Here is a 10,548-nt window from a genome sequence, read left to right as displayed (position 1 = left end):
GTATATATGCTTATTGATAATGTGATATTTATAATGAGCGATGAATTATGGAAGTATACTTTACCTTTCTTCTCTTTTTATGATCCTTACTTTAGCTCTCGTGGGACTTGTTCTTTACCTTTAGCCCTCATAGGGCTTGCACTTTACTTTAGACCTCATGGGACTCTCTCTATTATTGACATTGATTTGGATATTATAAAGATATGATAATAACCGATAAGGTCGGAGGATGTTATTATGATATGATGATACCTGGCAAGGCCTGAGGATATTATGAGGATAATGTGATAATGTCAGGCAAGGCCGGAGGATATTATGATAATGTGATGATACTCGGTAAGTCTGGAGGATATTATGATAATGATATTGATACCCGGCAAGACCGGAGGATGATTATACTGATGTGCCTATGTGTATATCTACTAGTTTGAGTACGGCTAACCCAATATATGGCATTTACTTATATCTACCCATCCAGGTCGGAGAATGATTATTACATTGATGGTTATGACATTGGTATTATAATTCTGTGGATTTTGTTGCATTCAGACTTGAATGCGCATCGCCTATCACTAGTATGCGCATATATCTATTAGCTTATATGGGAGGGTTGCACAGATATGGGTGATGACTATGCCTTGAGTTATTGTATGCTGACTGAACCTTCTGAGCCTGGGTAGTGAGGGTACACATAGGCTTGGGTACGTATTTTGTTTTTTGGACTAGCCGGTTACTCACGCTATTATTGATATTGTTATCATCATTATTATGGACAGTTTATTATAGATTGGTCATTGATTCGGTATCGAGACTTGAGGTATGATTCCAACATCTTTTCTCTTATGATTACATTATTATGTATTACAATTTGAGGACTTGATATATGGATTAGAACTGTGAGTATTCTAGTGCTAGTTCTTGATATGATTATGAGGCCTTAAATAGCTAATCTGATGATCTAAGTTGTACTTCGAGTAGATCTTGGTGATATACTCTTATATATATATATATATATATATATATGCATACCTATCTATACGTAGATATGGTGTTACCATATATCCCTTAACTTCATTAATTAAGATTGTATATTCTTTCCTTGGCTTTGTATACATATATTTATATCTTTCTTTCACCTTTATCTTGTATATTGGCTAGTGATATACGATATAGTTTTGAGATTCTTAAGTATGGTTGAAATACGCTAGTGCACCCTTGTTACTTCCTTAGCCTTTAAAATGCTAGTCACTTAGATATGAATAGGATAGTTTATCCTTATTACCTCATATGCTGTCTTAAACTATTGCTGGATATTTGGTGTACTTTTCCATTCTGTTTACATTATATATATATATATATATATATATATATATATGCCTTATCTATGGATGTCAGTCGGCCAACAATAGTAGAAATTAGAAACGCATATACACCCAACACGCTGAATCTCACAAAAAAAAATCATGAATTACCAAATCAGAGCAAGAGGTGACATCAAACCAAAAAGGAAAACTCTAGATCAAACAATAAAATTCAAAACCAGAACTGTGATGAAAAAAAACTCGCTGATATTAACAACGATGAACATGAATCGAGTCAGCAAAAAAGATCTACCAAGCTTAGCTTCTAGTATTATCTGTTGAATTGGAACAACAACATCACAAAAGTGAATTGAACAGAATAGAAATTACATGATGCGGGGGCTATTGAGGAGTTTTAGTGGGCGACACTTTCATTAGCTGAGGAGAACTGGAGAAGTGCCATTCATCTCAAATGACAAAAATACGCTTCATTTTAATACTAATGACATGAAGCACACATGTGGTCCATTACACTAGTGACATGAAGTGTAGTTGTGTGAAAAGACGACAATGCCCCTAGGTAGTGATACAGGCATGTCGTCTATCTCATGTGTGGTTATCACCACTTTTATAATAGTAGTAGATAGTAGATATAAGTATATATATGTATATATATATCATCCACTCCAACTAACGTGTAATGTTTATTCCATCAAATAATTTAAGAAAGAATCAAAATTTAAAACTTGTGATTAAAACAAATCATTAGACAGTTACAAAACATGTTATATCATCTTTACCAATTGAGAATAAAAAAATATAAAATTAAATTATTTCTAAATGTATACTCGAATGATATTTTATAATTTTGACAAAAACTTAAAACGAAAGTTTGTCTAACAAAATCGATAAAGAGGAAATATATATAATTTCTTAGATTTACTTATTCATAGTTTAATATTTTTAGCATTTTTATTTGTTTTGTTTTGAAATTTTGTGGTAACTCTATTTATTGTAAGTTGTTATGTTGCGATTCAAATTACAAAATCATACATGCACTTATTCTATTCTAATTTGATAGGAGAATTCTTAACCCCCCCCCCCCCAACAAATTTTTTATGCAGAAATGAATTAGCACTCTTATTATAGTTAAACAACTCAAATGTTAATCGATATAATCATATCTGAAAAATATTTAGCAAATATTTATATCCATATTTGATAACTTGCAATATCACCCAAGACCTAGTTTGAACATGTAGAAGAGGTCCTACAAAAAACAAGGCAGTAAAGACAATTTAGATCTACCTGAAAGGGAGATACAGAAGTTGCTGATGAGTACGCATTATCCACAAAAGAAATTGCTAGTCAACCTGCAACACAACCTGTATATTAAGAAAAATGTAGCAATTGTAGTGCAAATACATAAAACGTATTGGTAGGTATCATCGATCAACAATGTTAGGATCATGCAGCGATGTATATAAATCAAATAAACAAATATGTCAACGTAGACTCGCTTAACAGCCAATATTGAACAATCAACCCTCCGTTTTGGACTAGATCCGCTTTTCCTTATTATCCAATTAGGCCGATTAGTTACTTCTCACCATCATTAGATCATTAGAGTGCGTCTCACAACTATTACACCCGTAGTTGTTAGATTTTTAAGAAGTGTGAATGAAAAATGAATATGTGTTTTTTTATGAAAAGACACCAAAAGAAAGGATGCAATCTGAATAGGAATATTTTAACTTTGGATAGTTATGATCTTTCAAATGGGTTGTGAAATTTTTGAAGAGTTACACCTTTTTTGAAGAGGTGCACCTTTATAAAGAGGTGCACCTTTCTAAATCATTGTTTCTCTTTATGAAACAACACCTTGATGAATATAAATATTTGATTTACTCCTCATGTACATACATGAAATTTTGAAGTAAATATATTTTTTTCTTAAAAAACTCTAGTGAAATTTGTAACAGTTGAGTGCATTCATAGTTCGACAGAGTTTGAGGTACCGATATTATATCAAAGTGATTTATTTTATCTTGGAAGTATATATCCCATAACCTTGGGTACTTGAGGAGAATAATTTTCTTTGGGACATATCTTGAATTTGTGGACTTGAATTTTATAATCTTCATCTTTTTCTAAACGTTTGATTTTGCTATTTTTCAGAAAATAGTTTGAACTTTATTTTGTTAATATTCATCAGTTGAGTTGAACTTATTGTTGAAGTTCAAGTTGTGAATACAGAGTTATAACTTCGTTTGATTGTTCATATGTTAGTTTGAACATTTTTTTGAAGTTCTTGATGTAAAATACAATTTTCACTAAACCTAGAAAACAACAATCTTATGAAAATTAGAAAATATATTTTTGTGCTTGTTTGGTGAAAAAAGATGTATCACCATTTTTAAATCAAGTATTTGGTTAATCAGTATTGAGTCTGATTTTGTGGAGACTAAAGTGTTGTGGTTTTTTACTCCCTTGATTGGAAGACCATAAAAACTTAACCAAGAAATCAGTGAAGGCATTTGATTTAAAGAATATAAAAACTTCACCATTAATTAAAATTTCTGTATTTGTTTTCTGGAGCTTAAAACTTGTAGGGTTTCACTTTGTTGGAATTTGATTTTGAGTTGAGGTCATAAAAACTTTGTCCATTTTGAAAGTTTATTTGGTTAATGATTTGAAGATCTAAAAACTTCATCATTGATTAGAAACACGTTGGTTAAAGATTAAAGTCTTTATTGTTATTAATCAAAAATGCTAAAGTGTATGTCAAAGTTTGACTGAAAAATGATGAATGAAATTGAACAATAAATTGGTTAACACGACTCAAACTAGGTCCTTGTCGTAATGGGTATCCTAAGTCCAACCAGGACCGAAGACCGCCCCCATTACCCAACCAAACCTCCAAACATATGCCCTGAGTCAAATGAATTTCGAACATATAACAATATAGCGTGTTTAACAACACAAAGACTTTAGGATTAGGTTCACGATTGTGACCAAGACAAACAAGCCCATCTATCTGATGCCAACCAACAACCATGACCAAATCGAAATTATAACCAAGTTCGTGTCCATGACATAACATAACATAATAGGATGAAATAAAAATATTTTAGTCAAACGATATCAACCCTAACACCAATGCCAATACTAAGGATGACACCACTGGCGACACTACCCACACCAATCCGTAATAGTTCCACAAAGCCTCTATTTGAAAGTAAAACAATATTCGATCGAGACATGCCCCCAACCATAGCCAAAACCATAGTCTATAAAATGACCAAAATAAGTAAAGACATTAATGACAGGAAATAGAGCCATACAGAATATAGAAGCTTACCACTTCAATCCAACCTAACTGATCCCAAATTTGATCATTGAGCAGGAGGAATAGAATGTCCTGTTCCTACATCGCGTGAGGATACAACGCTCGAAGCCAGGTTATTAGGTAAACACTAGCATGCACTCAAGATAAGGATTAAATAATTCTAACCTTTAAAACCAAGTAAATCAACCTTATGCATTCATAACCATACATACATATATATAACCACGTTGGGAAAGGGAACTGGGTTTAGCTTGCCTTTAAAACTATTAACCTATGTATGTGTAGCATAACCATCCTAGAACTATCCACGGGCTATATGGATCCAAGGTAACCCCCTGAACGGACCCCAATGAGTGTAGCCACACAAATTGGAGATACCATAAGAGTAGGGATTCCCGACTACCCTTTGTTGTACATGATACATATGTAAAAGTGTACTTAGGGGATTTTCGTGTACCTCGTAAGTACAATTTATGGTTTCTATGACCAATCCTCATGTTGACAAACATGAGTTTCCAGTGTTCGTCCATTGGGCTCACACCTTCACGGTTAGCTATCACACCCCGCCATTATTGCCCAATTAAAACCATTACCACACAATCAAACCACCATTCCATTTATTATTAACCAAGGCTATAAGTAGTAGTATCGTCATACCGACTATATCTTTCAAGCAATGTCCTTAGCCAACCTTTTTAAAGAAGCAAAAGGGATTCCCATGAACTCATAGATTACATTATTATTAAGTTTACTTGGGGGGTTCCCATGTACTCATAAGTAGTTCATCATTTTGTTTTCTTGGGGTATTACCTTGTACTCTGCAAGGCTTTCAATCAAACCAAACCATAACCGCCAAGACCTTACCATTAGGGTTTCATTACCAAGTTATACCTTGCAATAGTTACATTAAAAGTCCAACAATATAGTGAAAGCATTATAATAGATATTTTATCAAACACATTGGGGGCATAGTATTTCCATAGCCAAAACCAAGTACCAATTAGCCATTCCCATACAACCAATTGTTGAAATCACCATTATAATATGAAAAACACAAGTAAAAGACTTGGGAAAACCATAACCAACAATTATAACGAAACCCTCCCAAAGTATAATTCAAAAACCAAACATTAATTAGAACTAACAATGAGGGAGAAGTAACATGACTTAGATAGTGAAGAAGATGAAAAGAAACCACCCTCTTAAGCCCTAAATTGATTGTATTGAAAAAACCCTAGCCTTCCTTGACCCAAAAGCCTTGAGATATTAGAGAGAGTTTAGAGTGTTCGATTGATTGCAAATAGGTTAATGAAGCCCCAAAAAGGTGCTTTAAGTCATGGGTTCCCAAGGAGTTATAAGGGGAAATATCGAGAATACCCCCAACGTAAACTGTAAAATTTTCCCACTGGAAAGTACGACCACCCCACCCCAACCGTACCCTAGGGTAAGATGGTACCTTTATCTCGTACCTTAGGGCTTCTCTTAGACCCCAACACTATCCAACATATGACCACCAAAGACAAATTGTACCCAACCATACGATTAGTACCATGAAATCGTACCCTAGGTAGAATAGAATCACCTACACTAAACTTAGGGCAAGATATGATTGACACCTTACCATTCGTACTCTAACATACAACTTTTATGTTCCAATTGTACCTTGGATAGAAACCATCCAATCCATACTGGCCATCATATGACTAAGACCAACCAAACTGTACCACATCATACAAGAAGTACCCCAAGTCGTATGATATCCAGAAGCCAAAAATCAAGAAATTTTCTAAGGGTCAAAACCCAGGGTATTTCAGTCTCCCCCACTAGGATCATCCATCCCCTAATGACGAACAAGGTAGTATAAGCACAAATTACACCCAAACATAATCATTCCAACCTTTAACTAAGCTAGAAACAAAGATACAAGGAAATCAACCTTCCTTTAACCAAGTTATAAAATAAAGATATGATCAAGAACGCATACCTTCCACATGAATATCCAAAGCAGAAAACAAATGCGGATACTTGGATTTTATGTCTCTTCCACTTCCCAAGTAGCTTCTTCCACCTTTTGATTCTGCCATAGAACCTTAGCTAAACTATATCCTTGGTCTATAATTGAAGAACCTGCTGATCAAAGATCTCAATCGGGATCTCTTCGTAAGGCAGAGAATCAAAGATACCCAATCCTTCTAAAGAAACAACTGATCAAGGATAACCTACACACTTTATCAACATAGAGACATGGATACTGAATGAATAAAGCTCAAACTAGTAGGCAACTCCAATTCACACACAATATTACCAACCCTTCTCAAAATAATATAGGGACTAACATAGGACTTTTGGAAACTTTGGGCAGCCTTAAGACTATCCCAAATCACCTTCACCTTCTCTATGGCCTGATAAACAAAATCCAGGACAAACATATCTACCTCACCAACCTCGAACCACCCAATAGGAGATCTACACCTCCTACTATATAATGCCTCAAAAGGGGCCATACTAATACTAGAATGATAGCTATTATTATAAGCAAACTCTACAAGAGGCAGATGCTTAACTCAATTACCACTATAGTATATCACACATGCACGAAGCATATCCTCCAAGTTTAAGTAGTCCGTTCTACTTTCCCATTGGTCTATGGGTAGAAAGAAGTACTTAAACAAACCTTTGTATCCAGCCCTTTCTAAAATTACCGCTAGAAATTAGATAAAAATTGGGACCATGATAAAAATATAGAAACCAGTACCCCATTCAGCTTCACATTCTCATGAAGATACAACCTCGCATAATCCTCATTCAAAAAGGTAGTCCTCACCGGCAAGAAGCGAGCCAACTTTGTCATCATATCCACAATGACCTAAATCAAATCAAATTGATTCCGAAACCAATGAAGACCATTAACGAAGTCCATGTTGACCATTTCCTACTTTTATTTAGTAATTTAATTTCTTAATACAATTGCCCGATCCTCATGTGCCTAAATCTTATTGACACACTAAACACTTGGCCACAAAATTAGCCATACTTCTCTTTATAATATTCCACTAATACATTTCCTTAAGGTCATCATACATTTTTGTCGAACTAGGATGAACAACATAACATGATTCATACACCTCAGCCAATATCCTTTCTCACAAACTATCAACATCAGGAACACATAACCTACCTTGGTACCACAAGGTACCATCACCACTACTCTCAAATAGCATTACCTTCTTCCCGCCAATATCACCCTTGATTTTTATCAAGACAGGATCTAACATTTGCTTCATCATGATATCTGCACCAAGAGATAACCGCACCACTTTTTATACCAGCACACCACCATTCTCGGAGTCCAAAAGGCAAACTCCAAGATTAGTCAAGCGGTGGATATCCTTTACCAACTCTTACTTCTACTTATCTACATGATCTAAACTTTCCATGGATAACCTGCTAAGAGAATCAATAATAAGATTAGCCTTACCTGGATGGTAGTGAATACTCATGTCATAGTATTTGAGAAGCTCAAGCCATCTCTTCTGCCTAAGGTTAAGATCTTTCTGTGTGAACTCATACGACAGACTCTTATGATCTGAGAAGATGTCCACGTGCACTCTATATAAATAGTGACCCTCAATTTTCAATACAAACACCATAGCTAATAATTCCAGATCATGAGTTTGATAATTCCTCTCATGCACCTTCAAGTGCCTAGAAGCATAGGCAATCACCTTACCATGATAAATTAAAATACAACTAAGTCCCACCCTAGATGCATCACAATAAACCACAAACCCATCATTTCCTTCAAGCAAGGTTAAAATCGGAGCCAAAGTTATCATATCCTTCAACTTCTCAAAACTACCCTCACAAGTATCTAACAAAGAAAATTTTACCTTCTTCTGAGTCAACTTAGTCAATGGGGTAGCTATCATCGAGAAACTTTCCACAAACCTCCTATAATATTTGACCAAACCCAAGAAACTTTGAATGTCGATTGGAGTTGTAGGTCTAGGTTACTTCTTAATCACTGCCACCTTTTGTGGATCCACTATGATCCCTTCACTAGAAATAATGTAATCAAAAAAAGCGACAACGTTCAACTAGAATTCATATTTCAAGTATTTAACACATAACTACTATGCTTTCAAGGTTTGCAACATAACACAGAGGTGATTGACATCATCTTCCTCACTCTTAGAGTATACCAAAATGTCTTCAATGACCAGAATGAAATACAGATCTAGAAACTGATGGAAAACCCTAATAATCAAATCCATGAATATCATCGGGGCATTAGTCAAACCAAATAACATAACTAAGAACTCAAAGTGCCCATACCATGTACGCAATGCCATCTTAGGGATATCAACCTCCCTAATCTTAAACTAATGATGCCCAGATCGAAGATCTATCTTTGAAAAAAAAATTGTTACCTCACAACTGATCAATCAAGTCATCTATTCTAGGAAGAAGATACTTGTTCTTAACTATCACCTTATTCAAGTACCGATAGTCAATACATACCTGAAGGGAACCATCCTTTTTATGCATGAATAACACTGGTGTACCCCATGGGGATATAGTAGGATTGATAAAACCCTTCTCCAAAAGATCCTTAAGTTGCTTTATAAGTTTCTTCAATTCAGCTGGAGCTATTCTATAAGGAGGAATATATATTGGATGAGTATCTGAAACCAAATCAATCCCAAACTCAATTTCCCTATCCGGAGGAACACGAGGAAGATTATTTGGAAAGACCTCAAGAAACTTATTCACCACCAGAATCGAATGCAAAGAAGGACCTTCCAAGTTAAAGTCCTTAACCCGAACCAAATAATAGAGACACCCTTTAGAGATTTACCTTTGAGCTCTAAAATATGATATAAACTACCCCTTAGGAGCTAGCAAATCACCCTCCCATTCAATGACCGGCTCACTAGAGAACCTAATGAAAACCTTACAGGTCTAATAGTCTAAGGACGCGTAGCATGAGTGTAACCAATCCATCCCCGGAATGACATCAAAATCCACCATATCTAATTCAAATAAATCCACCAAAGTCTCCTTACTACTAACAAATACCACACACACCCTATAGACTCTTTTTTCTAACCACAGAGTCACTTACCTTGGTAGAAATAGAAAGAGGATCCAAAATAACTTCAAGATTAAAACTAAAATATATAACCATAAGTGGGGTTACATAAGTGAGTGTGGACCCCAAATTAAGTAAATAATACATATCTCGAGAAAAGAGTTCTAATGTACCAGTCATGACATCATGTGATGCCTCAGACTCCTATAGGGATGCAAAAGCATATAACTAATTTCGGCCAGTGACGGTACCAAGAGTAGAAATAGATGCAGAAGCAATACCCTTTGGTACATAAATAGATAAGGAGGCAACCAAAATCTTGTTCCCTTTCGAAGCAACCTTACTAACTAGATAGTTTCTAAGCATATGGACTGGCTAACCATATATGAAACACCTGTCCCTTCCCTCATCACAAAAATCCTAATACAACCGACCAAAGAACCTACAAAGAGGACATAAAAAAGCCAACTGAGACCCACTAGCTTTAGATTGGTGATGCCTATCATTGATGACTTTAGGTAAGGATCACTAGCTATGGAGAAAGAAATATAAATCCCCCACTTCTTCTTTGGCCACTTTTCACTATCCTGATAACTTTGCTATTGTCCCCCCTTCTCAGAGAATCTAAACCTCTTACCCTGCCTCAGCCTGCTTTCTCTTTTCCTCCTCTACCTATTTTATATGAATAACCAACCTAGAGATATCTATGTCCTTGATCACGAGACAGTCTTAAAAAAAAACTTTCTTATCCTGACCCTTATATCCGACAGCAATTCTAGAGCATACCTAGACAACTGGTGAAATTT

Source organism: Capsicum annuum, chromosome 3, assembly GCF_002878395.1.
Source record: "Capsicum annuum cultivar UCD-10X-F1 chromosome 3, UCD10Xv1.1, whole genome shotgun sequence".
Taxonomy (NCBI): domain Eukaryota; kingdom Viridiplantae; phylum Streptophyta; class Magnoliopsida; order Solanales; family Solanaceae; genus Capsicum; species Capsicum annuum.
This window is presented reverse-complemented; position numbering follows the sequence as displayed.